Source organism: Rhipicephalus microplus, chromosome X (assembly GCF_043290135.1).
Source record: "Rhipicephalus microplus isolate Deutch F79 chromosome X, USDA_Rmic, whole genome shotgun sequence".
In the NCBI taxonomy this organism is placed as follows: domain Eukaryota; kingdom Metazoa; phylum Arthropoda; class Arachnida; order Ixodida; family Ixodidae; genus Rhipicephalus; species Rhipicephalus microplus.
Genome location: NC_134710.1, coordinates 275,297,824 through 275,308,975, shown reverse-complemented (window position 1 = coordinate 275,308,975; position 11,152 = coordinate 275,297,824). Strand labels below are relative to the sequence as shown.

General features: G+C 49.6%; 11 non-coding genes across 11 annotated transcripts; all 11 read left to right on the top strand.

Annotated features, from left to right (window-relative positions):
• Positions 1–373: 373 nt before the first annotated feature.
• TRNAA-AGC (transfer RNA alanine (anticodon AGC)) lies at positions 374–446 on the top strand. Its single transcript has one exon. It is a non-coding gene; the product is annotated as a tRNA-Ala (tRNA).
• A 1,162-nt stretch (positions 447–1,608) lies between these two features.
• TRNAA-AGC (transfer RNA alanine (anticodon AGC)) lies at positions 1,609–1,681 on the top strand. Its single transcript has one exon. It is a non-coding gene; the product is annotated as a tRNA-Ala (tRNA).
• Positions 1,682–1,868: 187 nt separating this feature from the next.
• TRNAA-AGC (transfer RNA alanine (anticodon AGC)) lies at positions 1,869–1,941 on the top strand. The gene has a single exon. It is a non-coding gene; the product is annotated as a tRNA-Ala (tRNA).
• Positions 1,942–2,128: 187 nt separating this feature from the next.
• On the top strand, positions 2,129–2,201 carry TRNAH-AUG (transfer RNA histidin (anticodon AUG)). The gene has a single exon. It is a non-coding gene; the product is annotated as a tRNA-His (tRNA).
• A 186-nt stretch (positions 2,202–2,387) lies between these two features.
• Positions 2,388–2,460, top strand: TRNAA-AGC (transfer RNA alanine (anticodon AGC)). Its single transcript has one exon. It is a non-coding gene; the product is annotated as a tRNA-Ala (tRNA).
• A 187-nt stretch (positions 2,461–2,647) lies between these two features.
• Positions 2,648–2,720, top strand: TRNAA-AGC (transfer RNA alanine (anticodon AGC)). Its single transcript has one exon. It is a non-coding gene; the product is annotated as a tRNA-Ala (tRNA).
• A 187-nt stretch (positions 2,721–2,907) lies between these two features.
• TRNAA-AGC (transfer RNA alanine (anticodon AGC)) lies at positions 2,908–2,980 on the top strand. The gene has a single exon. It is a non-coding gene; the product is annotated as a tRNA-Ala (tRNA).
• A 446-nt stretch (positions 2,981–3,426) lies between these two features.
• Positions 3,427–3,499, top strand: TRNAA-AGC (transfer RNA alanine (anticodon AGC)). Its single transcript has one exon. It is a non-coding gene; the product is annotated as a tRNA-Ala (tRNA).
• A 187-nt stretch (positions 3,500–3,686) lies between these two features.
• On the top strand, positions 3,687–3,759 carry TRNAA-AGC (transfer RNA alanine (anticodon AGC)). Its single transcript has one exon. It is a non-coding gene; the product is annotated as a tRNA-Ala (tRNA).
• Positions 3,760–9,954: 6,195 nt separating this feature from the next.
• Positions 9,955–10,027, top strand: TRNAA-AGC (transfer RNA alanine (anticodon AGC)). The gene has a single exon. It is a non-coding gene; the product is annotated as a tRNA-Ala (tRNA).
• A 961-nt stretch (positions 10,028–10,988) lies between these two features.
• On the top strand, positions 10,989–11,061 carry TRNAA-AGC (transfer RNA alanine (anticodon AGC)). The gene has a single exon. It is a non-coding gene; the product is annotated as a tRNA-Ala (tRNA).
• The last annotated feature ends 91 nt before the right edge of the window (positions 11,062–11,152 follow it).

Genomic DNA, 11,152 nt, shown 5'->3' with positions numbered 1-11,152 from the left:
TCCGGCGAGCCACAAGCACCCCCTCACCATCATCAACAACGCACCAATACCAGGGGCAAAATCTGCTGGACAGCGAACACGCATCCCTCCATTGCGGCTGTCGAGACCAAAAGCACTACATGACAGCACCACTATCCCCGCCCTCAAAGGGAAGCCTGCCGAACTACGAAAGTGCGTCCCTCTATTGTGGACCCCGGGACCGGAACTCCCTACGAACACGTTAGCCGGGATCCCAATGCCGACATCCTCCCTACAACGACGAAGGCCTGCCGGACACAACTACAATCTGCGGACTTCATCAGTGCCATTCCCGCACCCAACAGAAGATTGACCTCTGAAATCAGCTCGTGAGCATAACTATGGACTCTCTATGGGGGGTGTAGCTCAGATGGTAGAGCGCTCGCTTAGCATGCCAGAGGTACTGGGATCGATACCCAGCACCTCCAGACCTTTACTTTTATTCATTGCTGCGGCAGGTCATGTTTTGCTTGATTTATAAAACAAAACAGCGCGCGATACAAGCAGCCGTCGACGCGAGAAAATCAGTTCTCAGCTGACGCGGCTTCCCTCTTTCTGCAGAAGTTTCGTCACGTAATTACCGATCACCTTGTGAGGATAACTATGGACTCTCCATCGGGGGTGTAGCTCAGATGGAAGAGCACTCGCTTAGCATGCGAGAGGTACTGGGTTCGACACCCAGGACCTGCAGACCTTTATTTTTTTATTCATTGCTATGGCAGGTCATTCTTTACTTGATTTATAAAACAAAACAGCGCACGATACAAGCAGCCGTCGACGCGAGAAAACCAGTTCTCAGTTGACGCGACTTCCCTCTTTCTGCAGAAGTTTCGTCACGTAATTACCGATCACCCGTGACGATAACTATGGACTCTCCATCGGGGGTGTAGCTCAGATGGTAGAGCGCTCGCTTAGCATGCGAGATGTACTGGGATCAATACGCAGCACCTCCAGACCTTTTTTTCTATTCATTGCTGTGGCAGGTCATGTTTTGCTTGATTTATAAAACGAAACAGCGCGCGATACAAGAAGCCGTCGACGCGAGAAAATGAGTTCTCTGCTGACGCGGCTTCCTTCTTTCTGCAGAAGTTTGATCACGTAATTACCGATCAGCTGGTCAGCATAACTACGGACTGCGGCGGCTGCATTTCCGATGGAGGCGGAAATGTTAGAGGCCCGTGTACTCAGATTTGGGTGCACGTTAAAGAACCCCAGGTGGTCAAAATTTCCGGAGCCCTCCACTACGGCGTCTCTCATAATCAAATGGTGGTTTTGGGACGTTAAACCCCACAAATCAATCAATCAATCAGCATAACTACGGACTTTCTATTAGGGGTGTAGCTCAGATGGTAGAGCGCTCGCATAGCATGCGAGAGGTACTTGGATCGATACCCAGCACCTCCAGACCTTTTTTTTATTCATTGCAGAGGCAGGTCATGCTTTGCTTGATTTATAAAAAAACACCACGCGATACAAGCAGCTATCAACGCGAGAAAACCAGTTCTCGATTGACACGGCTTCCCTCTTTCTCCAAAATATTCGTCACGTAATTACCGATCAGCTTGTGAGCATAACTATGGCCTCTCTATCGGGGGTGTAGCTCAGATGGTAGAGCGCTCGCTTAGCATGCGAGAGGTACTGGGATCGATACCCAGCACCTCCAGCCCTTTTTTTATTCATTGCTGTGGCAGACCATGCTTTGCTTGATTTATAAAACAAAACAGCGCGCGATACAAGCAGCCGTCGACGCGAGAAAACCAGTTCTCAGTTGACACGGCTTCCCTCCTTCTCCAAAATATTCGTCACGTTATTACCGATGAGGTTGTGAGCATAACTATGGCCTCTCTATCGGGGGTATAGCTCAGGTGGTAGAGCACTCGCTTAGCATGCGAGAGGTACTGGGATCGATACCCAGCACCTCCTGACCTTTTTTTATTCATTGCTGTGGCAGGTCATGCTTTGCTTGATTTACAAAACAAAACAGCCCGCGATACAAGCAGCTGTCGACGCGAGAAAACCAGTTCTCAGTTGACACGGCTTCCCTCTTTCTCCAAAATATTCGTCACGTAATTACCGATTAGGTTGTGAGCATAACTATGGCCTCTCTATCGGGGGTGTAGCTCAGGTGGTAGAGCACTCGCTTATGTTGCGAGAGGTACTGGGATCGATACCCAGCACCTCCTGACCTCTTTTTATTCATTTCTATGGCAGGTCATGCTTCGCTTGATTTATAACACAAAACAGCGCCCGATACAAGCAGTCATCGACGCGAGAAAACCATTTCTCAGTTGACACGGCTTCCCTCTGTATCCAAAATTTCCGTCACGTAATTACCGATGAGGTTGTGAGCATAACTATAGCCTCTCTTCGGGGGTGTAGCTCAGGTGGTAGAGCGCTCGCTTAGCATGCGAGAGGTACTGGGATCGATACCCAGCACCTCCAGACCTTTTTTTATTCATTGCTGTGGCAGGTCATGCTTTGCTTGATTTATAAAACAAAACAGCGCGCGATACAAGCAGCCGTCGACGCGAGAAAACCAGTTCTCAATTGACACGGCTTCCCTCTTTCTCCAAAATATTCGTCACGTAATTACCGATGAGGTTGTGAGCATAGCTATGGCCTCTCTATCGGGGGTGTAGCTCAGGTGGTAGAGCACTCGCTTAGCATGCGAGAGGTACTGGGATCGATACCCAGCACCTCCTGACCTCTTTTTATTCATTGCTATGGCAGGTCATGTTTCGCTTGATTTATAACACAAAACAGCGCGCGATACAAGCAGCCATCGACGCGAGAAAACCAGTTCTCAGTTGACACGGCTTCCCTCTTTCTCCAAAATATTCGTCACGTAATTACCGATGAGGTTGTGAGCATAGCTATGGCCTCTCTATCGGGGGTGTAGCTCAGGTGGTAGAGCACTCGCTTAGCATGCGAGAGGTACTGGGATCGATCCCCAGCACCTCCTGACCTCTTTTTATTCATTGCTATGGCAGGTCATGCTTCGCTTGATTTATAACACAAAACAGCGCGCGATACAAGCAGCCATCGACGCGAGAAAACCAGTTCTCAATGGACACGGCTTCCCTCTTTCTCCAAAAAATTCGTCACGTAATTACTGATGAGGTTGTGAGCATAACTATGGCCTCTCTATCGGGGGTGTAGCAAAGGTGGTAGAGCACTCGCTTAGCATGCGAGAGGTACTGGGATCGATACCCAGCACCTCCTGACCTCTTTTTATTCATTGCTATGGCAGGTCATGCTTCGCTTGATTTATAACACAAAACAGCGCGCGATGCAAGCAGCCATCGACGCGAGAAAACCATTTCTCAGTTGACACGGCTTCCCTCTGTCTCCAAAATTTCCGTCACGTAATTACCGATGAGGTTGCGAGCATAACTATAGCCTCTCTTCGGGAGTGTAGCTCAGGTGGTAGAGCGCTCGCTTAGCATGCGAGAGGTACTGGGATCGATACCCAGCACCTCCAGACCTTTTTTTATTCATTGCTGTGGCAGGTTATGCTTTGCTTGATTTATAAAACAAAACAGCGCGCGATACAAGCAGCCGTCGACGCGAGAAAACCAGTTCTCAATTGACACGGCTTCCCTCTTTGTCCAAAATATTCGTCACGTAATTACCGATCAGCCCTTGAGCATAACAATGGCCTCTCTATCGGGGGTGTAGCTCAGGTGGTAGAGCACTCGCTTAGCCTGCGAGAGGTACTGGGATCGATACCCAGCACCTCCTGACCTTTTTTATCATTGCTGTGGCAGGTCATGCTTTGCTTGATTTATAAAACACAACAGCGCGCGATACAAGCAGCCGTCGACGCGAGAAAACCAGTTCTCAGTTGACGTGGCTTCCCTCTTTCTCCAAAATATTCGTCACGTAATTACCAATCAGCTTGTGAGCATAACTATGGACTCTCCATCGGGGGGTAGCTCAGAGGGTAGAGCGCTCGCATAGCATGCGAGAGGTACTGGGATCGATACCCAGCACCTCCAGACCTTTATTTTTATTCATTGCTGTGGCAGGTCATGCTTTGCATGATTTATAAAACAAAACAGCGCGCGATACAAGCAGCCGTCGACGCGAGAAAATCAGTTCTCAGTTGACGTGGCTTCCCTCTTTCTCCAAAATATTCGTCACGTAATTACCAATCAGCTTGTGAGCATAACTATGGACTCTCTATCGGGGGTGTAGCTCAGATGGTAGTGCACGCGCTTAGCATGCGAGAGGTACTGGGATTGATACCCAGCACCTCCAGACCTTTATTTTTATTCATTGCTATGGCAGGTCATTCTTTATTTGATTTATAAAACAAAACAGCGCACGATACAAGCAGCCGTCGATGCGAGAAAACCAGTTCTCAGTTGACGCGACTTCCCTGTTTCTGCAGAAGCTTCGTCACGTAATTTCCGATCACCCATGAGGATAACTATGGACTCTCGATCGGGGGTGTAGCTCAGATGGTAGAGCGCTCGCTTAGCATGTGAGATGTACTGGGATCAATACGCAGCACCTCCAGACCTTTTTTTTATTCATTGCTGTGGCAGGTCATGTTTTGCTTGATCTATAAAACGAAACAGCGCGCGATACAAGCAGCCATCAACGCGAGAAAACCAGTTCTCGATTGACACGGCTTCCCTCTTTCTCCAAGATATTCGTCACGTAATTACCGATCAGCTTGTGAGCATAACTATGGCCTCTCTATCGGGGGTGTAGCTCAGATGGTAGAGCGCTGTAAGATGTGGGAAGGAAGATGTTGCCGGTGATGGCATCCGGAAGGATGAACTGAACGCTGACAAGAGGATACGAGAAACATAACAGGGGTTTATGACATTTTTTACACATATTTACAGAAAAGAAGGGATAGTGGTTTCACAAACCACGAGCATGGTGGTTGATTGTTACATAGTTCAGAGCCCAATGTCCACACTCTCCGCGTCGTTTTATGCCCTGTCGGGCTCCTCCTCTCCGAGTCGAACACCAATCACGCACACACAGGAAAGGGGGGGCGAGTATGCAAGGTCCACGTGAACACTGCACTGTGGTGGCGCCAGCAGGGCACTTCCTAGTCGTGTGTCTCCCTTTAGTCGAGAGTGCCCACGATCCTGGCCGCATACTTCAAAGGGTCCGCCGATTTTGTTCGCTCAATTAGCGGGGCGATCTGCGGTGGCCGTCAGTCTCCTCCAGGAAGAGGCTGTCTTTGTTAGCCTCTCTGGAATGGTTAAGGGCGTCTTGGCGACACGACGTCTCGTCCTCCGGCTAGCACGTACAATGCATGACGAGCATAGGCAGTCGGCTGGTCGGCTTGGTGAATGGGGATCAAAAGGGAGCGCCGCTCCTCGGTCAGCTCCGGCGCCGGCCACGCCAGCCCTCCTGTCGCCCGACGAGTCGACGAGGTCATCAGTCACGTGCTGCCCGAAGGGACGACCAAAGGGTCCGCACTTGAAGGACGGGACTCGCCTCTGCCCGCCGCCTGGTCTGGATAATCACTCAAATACTTAACAGCGTCCGTCAGACTGGGCGCCGAAGGGATTGAGAGACGAATACCCAGGCCAAACCTAACAGCTCCTCCGCCGCCCGCAAAATCTCGGCTGGCCAGCGCTCCCAACCGCTGGGCACGAAGAGAGTGGGTGGTGACGAGGACGATGGCCTGGCTTTTCTCTCTCCAGCTGCGAACTCGAAACCAACTCCCAATCCAGCTCACAATCACTGACAACAGCAAGGCGAACCACACAACATAATACCATGCTGCAGTCAAGCACATTGGACCCGCTTACAACCCTCCAGGCTTCTCGAAACACAAACAAAAGAGAAACCTGTACGCTGAAATTTTGAAACAATTTTGTGCCACCAAAGTTACAACAATCATGGATGTGGAGATGCTTACTAAAGATGGAACAAATTGCCGTGTGAGAAAAGCACACAAAGGCAAACACAATTTGGCCCCATATAACCGTAATTCCAATTTTACAAAACTAGCTTTCTCCTACCACCCGCACTACTAAGTTGTAACTGACATTTAATTTCATGACTAACATCAAGAAACACAACTACCTAAATTACAGGCAAAGGCAGCCCGAACCCACGAAAGCTAATTGTGCGCATTCTTCATTCTCTAATACTTAACATAGTCGTGTGTGTCTACTTGTAGGACGCCCTGACGCCAATGAAAACTTACTCGCAGCAGATCAAACTGCGTCCTATAAATCCTAGAACTGTATGTCTAGCCTCAAAATTTGGTTAACGCCATGCTCTCAGCTCAAGTAATCATATAATCCTTATAAGCAATCACTAACACAACAAAATGAAGTAAACCTGGTGTACTAACACGCTCATTTGCTGGATGTAGTTTCATGTCAGCCCATGTTTTTAAAGAACGCACATGACTATGCTGTGCGCTCTAGCACGACATCGTACTTTCATCCAAAGAGCGCTAGCATACCAACACGCACCTCACCATAGGTGATATCTCTCTCACCTAGGTATCCTCAAACCCTCATCTGAACGTAAATTTTCTCAAGATATCGAACTGTGTAAATCCTTAAAACGCACCTCTAATCTCAACGTTCGATATAACATAACGCTCAGCGAAAGAATTCACCTGATCCCTGAGCACATACTAAAATAACAAAGGGAAATGCAACTCGTGTACTAACACGCTCATTTGCTGGATGTAGTTTCATGTCAGCCCATGTTTTTAAAGAACGCACATTCCTGTGCGCCCTGGCACGACATCATACTCTCATCCAAAGAGCGTCAGCACACCAATCGCACCCCTAATCGTAGGCTATTTCCCAGTAACTCAACTAAAAACGCTTACAATGCTTTTAAAAAGTCTAGAAGGGAAAACCTGCTGCTACACGAACTAGCTGGGGAGATGACAAAGGAACATTACTTTTAAACCAAAAATAAGCAAACAAACATGCTTCTAAAAAAATTCCCTTGTCACTCTCTCCAGCTTAAAGCTGTCCCTCATCTCAATCGCACAGGCGGCGGTCGTGGTCTTGCCGGATTGCGAGGACGCCCGAGGCAACCATGGGCACGTGCTACCCGCTGAACGGCAGCGTTACGCCTCATATGCGATTTTGGCCGACCTCTGTCAATCCGGTGGAGGGAACCCGAGCAATGCAGGGGAAAGAGTGACGGTGTCCTATTTGATCTAGCCGAGCGGTGTTCAGCTATTGTGATCTTTCTTCTAGGACCACGTCGACACTCTTTTCCGTGAAAAGCTCTAAATCTCCACCGCGCATACCGTCGGGAGGACTCGCGCTGTACACTACCAGTTCGCAGCTTGTGCCTTACTGCACGACACAAAGACCTTGTTGTTGAACTGGCCGATGACTAACCCTGGGCTCGTTCGCCCGGCCGAATGCCGCCTTTTATATTCCTTAGTCGTTCCGCTTTCTTGCGGCAACGTTTGCGACCATTTACCCCACTACTAGGAGGTTCGCTTCGGGTGGCGTCATCGGTTGTTCTACAGCTCAATGGTGCTTCTGCACTACCTGCCACATTACTTTGGCAGTTCCATTTCCTAGCACTGTTGCCATGTCGCGCCGATTCACCTGTCTTAACTTTGTACTCACGCACCCACCTAACCTGGCGCCTCCCGTTTGATTTCATTTGCGATGAACCCGCTGGTCCCTTTTCTTTCGTCCGGCAGTTCAGACGCATACAAATGAACTTTGATGCCGACGCAAAATTCCTAGTTCTGCTTGCTGCGCTAATAGGCTTCGAACCTTTCTTCACACGCGTAGAGCTGTCTGTCTCACTCGCGGCTCTCCGACGTCTCTTTCGTCTGCGTCGCTTCCTGCGACTCGTCTCTGAGCCTACCGCTCGCAGCTCAAGGTCGCTAACACTCTCACTTCACTCGTCAGCTGTCGACGCCGCTCCGTCTAGATGATTTTCGAAAAACCCACCTATTTCACACTCTAGATCGGCGGACAGCTTGACGCTCTTAGGAACAGTGCAGCTGCTTTCCCTCAAACACTCTAGCTCGCATGGCTGAGAGCTGTCTGCTACTGCACTGATATCCCCGCTACCTACTTTCGCTGCTTCTGAGCTTTCTTCGGTGTCCTTGCGTACTTCCACACTGTTTGCAAGATCCACCGTTGCGACAAACACAGTTGAGGTCTGTGCCAGATTGTCTAACGCTATCCTAGCTGTTTCGCTAGCATTCAACTGGCACAGCACCTCGTCGCACTCGCTCTGGCCTTCGTCGGCCTCTCTACGCAGCGCAGCCTCTTTAGCAGCTCTCAGATTTGGTTCTTCATCGAACCTGCTGCTGTCCTCAAACGTGCTAGCCTTCTCAAAAGCTCTGGGCTGCACCTCACTTATTTGATCGTCGCACTTCTCGTGCGCTACACTTACGGATTGCTGAATTTTCCGTCTCATTGCCTCGTTTTACTGTCCCAAATGTTCGAGCACCAAGGCGCGTGCTCGATCACGCTCTTTTCTATCCCTTATTTCCTTTTCTTTTCTTTCTTTTTCTCGTTTTCGTTCCTCCAACCTTTCTAAAGCTTTTAACGCGTATCCAATATCCACCTCACTGGCGCTTTTCAAAATTAGCTCTAAAATTTCTGACCTGCCCATTCCTTCCTTAATCTTAATACCAAGGTCTTCACAAATGTACAAAAGACCATCTTTTAGCAGTGTCTTCACCTCCATGATTGCCGTTGTACTTTGGTCCTGCATCTCACACAAATGTAGGGGATCCCTCTAACACACAAATAGGTAATCTCCGTAACTCACACAAAATCCAGCTTCTAATCAACTCACACTCAAGACATGAAGCCTGGAAAGTCAAAGCAAAGACCAAGCACTCACCACAGCACAGCACCATGTCGTGAAGTCCATCCCACCGCTGCCACCAGTTGTAAGATTTGGGAAGGAAGATGTTGCCGGTGATGGCATCCGGAAGGAGGAACTGAACGCTGACAAGAGGATACGAGAAACATAACAGGGGTTTATGACATTATTTACACATATTTACAGAAAAGAATGGATAGTGGTTTCACAAACCACGAGCGTGGTGGTTGAACGTTAAATAGTTCAGAGCCCAATGTCCAGCACTCTCCGCGTCGTTTTATGCCCTGTCGGGCTCCGAGTCGAACACCAATCACGCACACACAGGTGAGGGGGGGCGAGCATGCAAGGTCCACGTGAACACTGCACTGTGGTGGCGCCAGCAGGGCTCTTCCTCGTCGTGTGTGTGCCTTTAGTCGAGAGTGCCCACGATCCTGGCCGCATACTTCAAAGGGTCCGCCGATTTTGTTCGCTCAATTAGCGGGGCGTTCTGCGGTGGCCGTCAGTCTCCTCCAGGAAGACGCTGTCTTTGTTCGCCTCTCTCGAATGGTTAACGGCGTCTTGGCGACATGACGTCTCTTCCTCCGGCTAGCACGTACAATGCATGACGAGCATAGGCAGTCGGCCGGTCGGCTTGGTGAATGGGGATCAAAAGGGAGCGCCGCTCCTCGGTCAGCTCCGGCGCCGGCCACGCCAGCCCTCCTGTCGCCCGACGAGTCGACGAGGTCATCAGTCACGCTGCTGCTCGAAGGGACGACCAAAGGGTCCGCACTTGAAGGACGGGACTCACCTCTGCCCGCCGCCTGGTCTGGATAATCACTCAAATACTTGACAGCGTCCGTCAGACTGGGCGCCGAAGGGATTGAGAGACGAATCCCCAGGCCAAACCTAACAGCGCTCGCTTAGCATGCGAGAGGTACTGGGATCGATACCCAGCACCTCCAGACCTTTTTTTATTCTTTGCTGGGGCAGGTCATGCTTTGCTTGATTTATAAAACAAAACAGCGCGCGATACAAGCAGCCGTCGACGCGAGAAAACCAGTTCTCAGTTGACACGGCTTCCCTCTTTCTCCAAAATATTCGTCACGTAATTACCGATGAGGTTGTGAGCATAACTATGGCCTCTCTATCGGAGGTATAGCTCAGGTGGTAGAGCACTCGCTTAGCATGCGAGAGGTACTGGGATCGATACCCAGCACCTCCTGACCTTTTTATTCATTGCTGTGGTAGGTCATGCTTTGCTTGATTTATAAAACAAAACAGCGCGCGATACAAGGGCCGTCGACGCGAGAAAACCAGTTCTCAGTTGACACGGCTTCCCTCTTTCTCCAAAATATTCGTCACGTAATTACCGATGAGGTTGTGAGCATAACTATGGCCTCTCTATCGGGGGTGTAACTCAGGTGGTAGAGCTCTCGCTTAGCATGCGAGAGGTACTGGGATCGATACCCAGCACCTCCTGACCTTTTTTTATTCATTGCTGTGGCAGGTCATGCTTCGCTTGATTTATAAAACAAACAGCGCGCGATACAAGCAGCCGTCGACGCGAGAAAACCAGTTCTCAGTTGACGTGGCTTCCCCTTTTCTCTAAAATATTCGTCACGTAATTACCGATCAGCTTGTGAGCATAACTATGGACTCTCCATCGGGGGGTAACTCAGAGGGTAGAGCGCTCGCTTAGCATGTGAGAGGTACTGGGATCGATACCCAGCACCACGAGACCTTTATTTTTATTCATTGCTGTGGCAGGTCATGCTTTGCTTGATTTATAAAACAAAATAGCGCGCGATACAAGCAGCCGTCGACGCGAGAAAATCAGTTCTCAGCTGACGCGGCTTCCCTCTTTCTGCAGAAGTTTCGTCACGTAATTACCGATCACCCGTGAGGATAACTATGGACTCTCCATCGGGGGTGTAGCTCAGATGGTAGAGCACTCGCTTAGCATGCGAGATGTACTGGAATCAATACGCAGCACCTCCAGATCTTTATTTTTATTCATTGCTGTGGCAGGTCATGCTTTGTTGGATTTATAAATAAAAACAGAGCGCGATACAAGCAGCCGTCGACGCGAGAAAATCAGTTGTTGACGCGGCTTCCCCCTTTCTCCACGAAATTCGTCACGTAACTACCGATCAGCTTGTGAGCATAACTATGGACTCTCTATCGGGGGTGTAGCTCAGATGGTAGAGCACGCGCTTAGCATGCGAGAGGTACTGGGATCGATACCCAGCACCTCCAGACCTTCATTTTTATTCATTGCTGTGGCAGGTCACGCTTTGCTTGATTTATAAAACAAAACAGCGCGCGATACAAGCAGCCGTCGACGCGA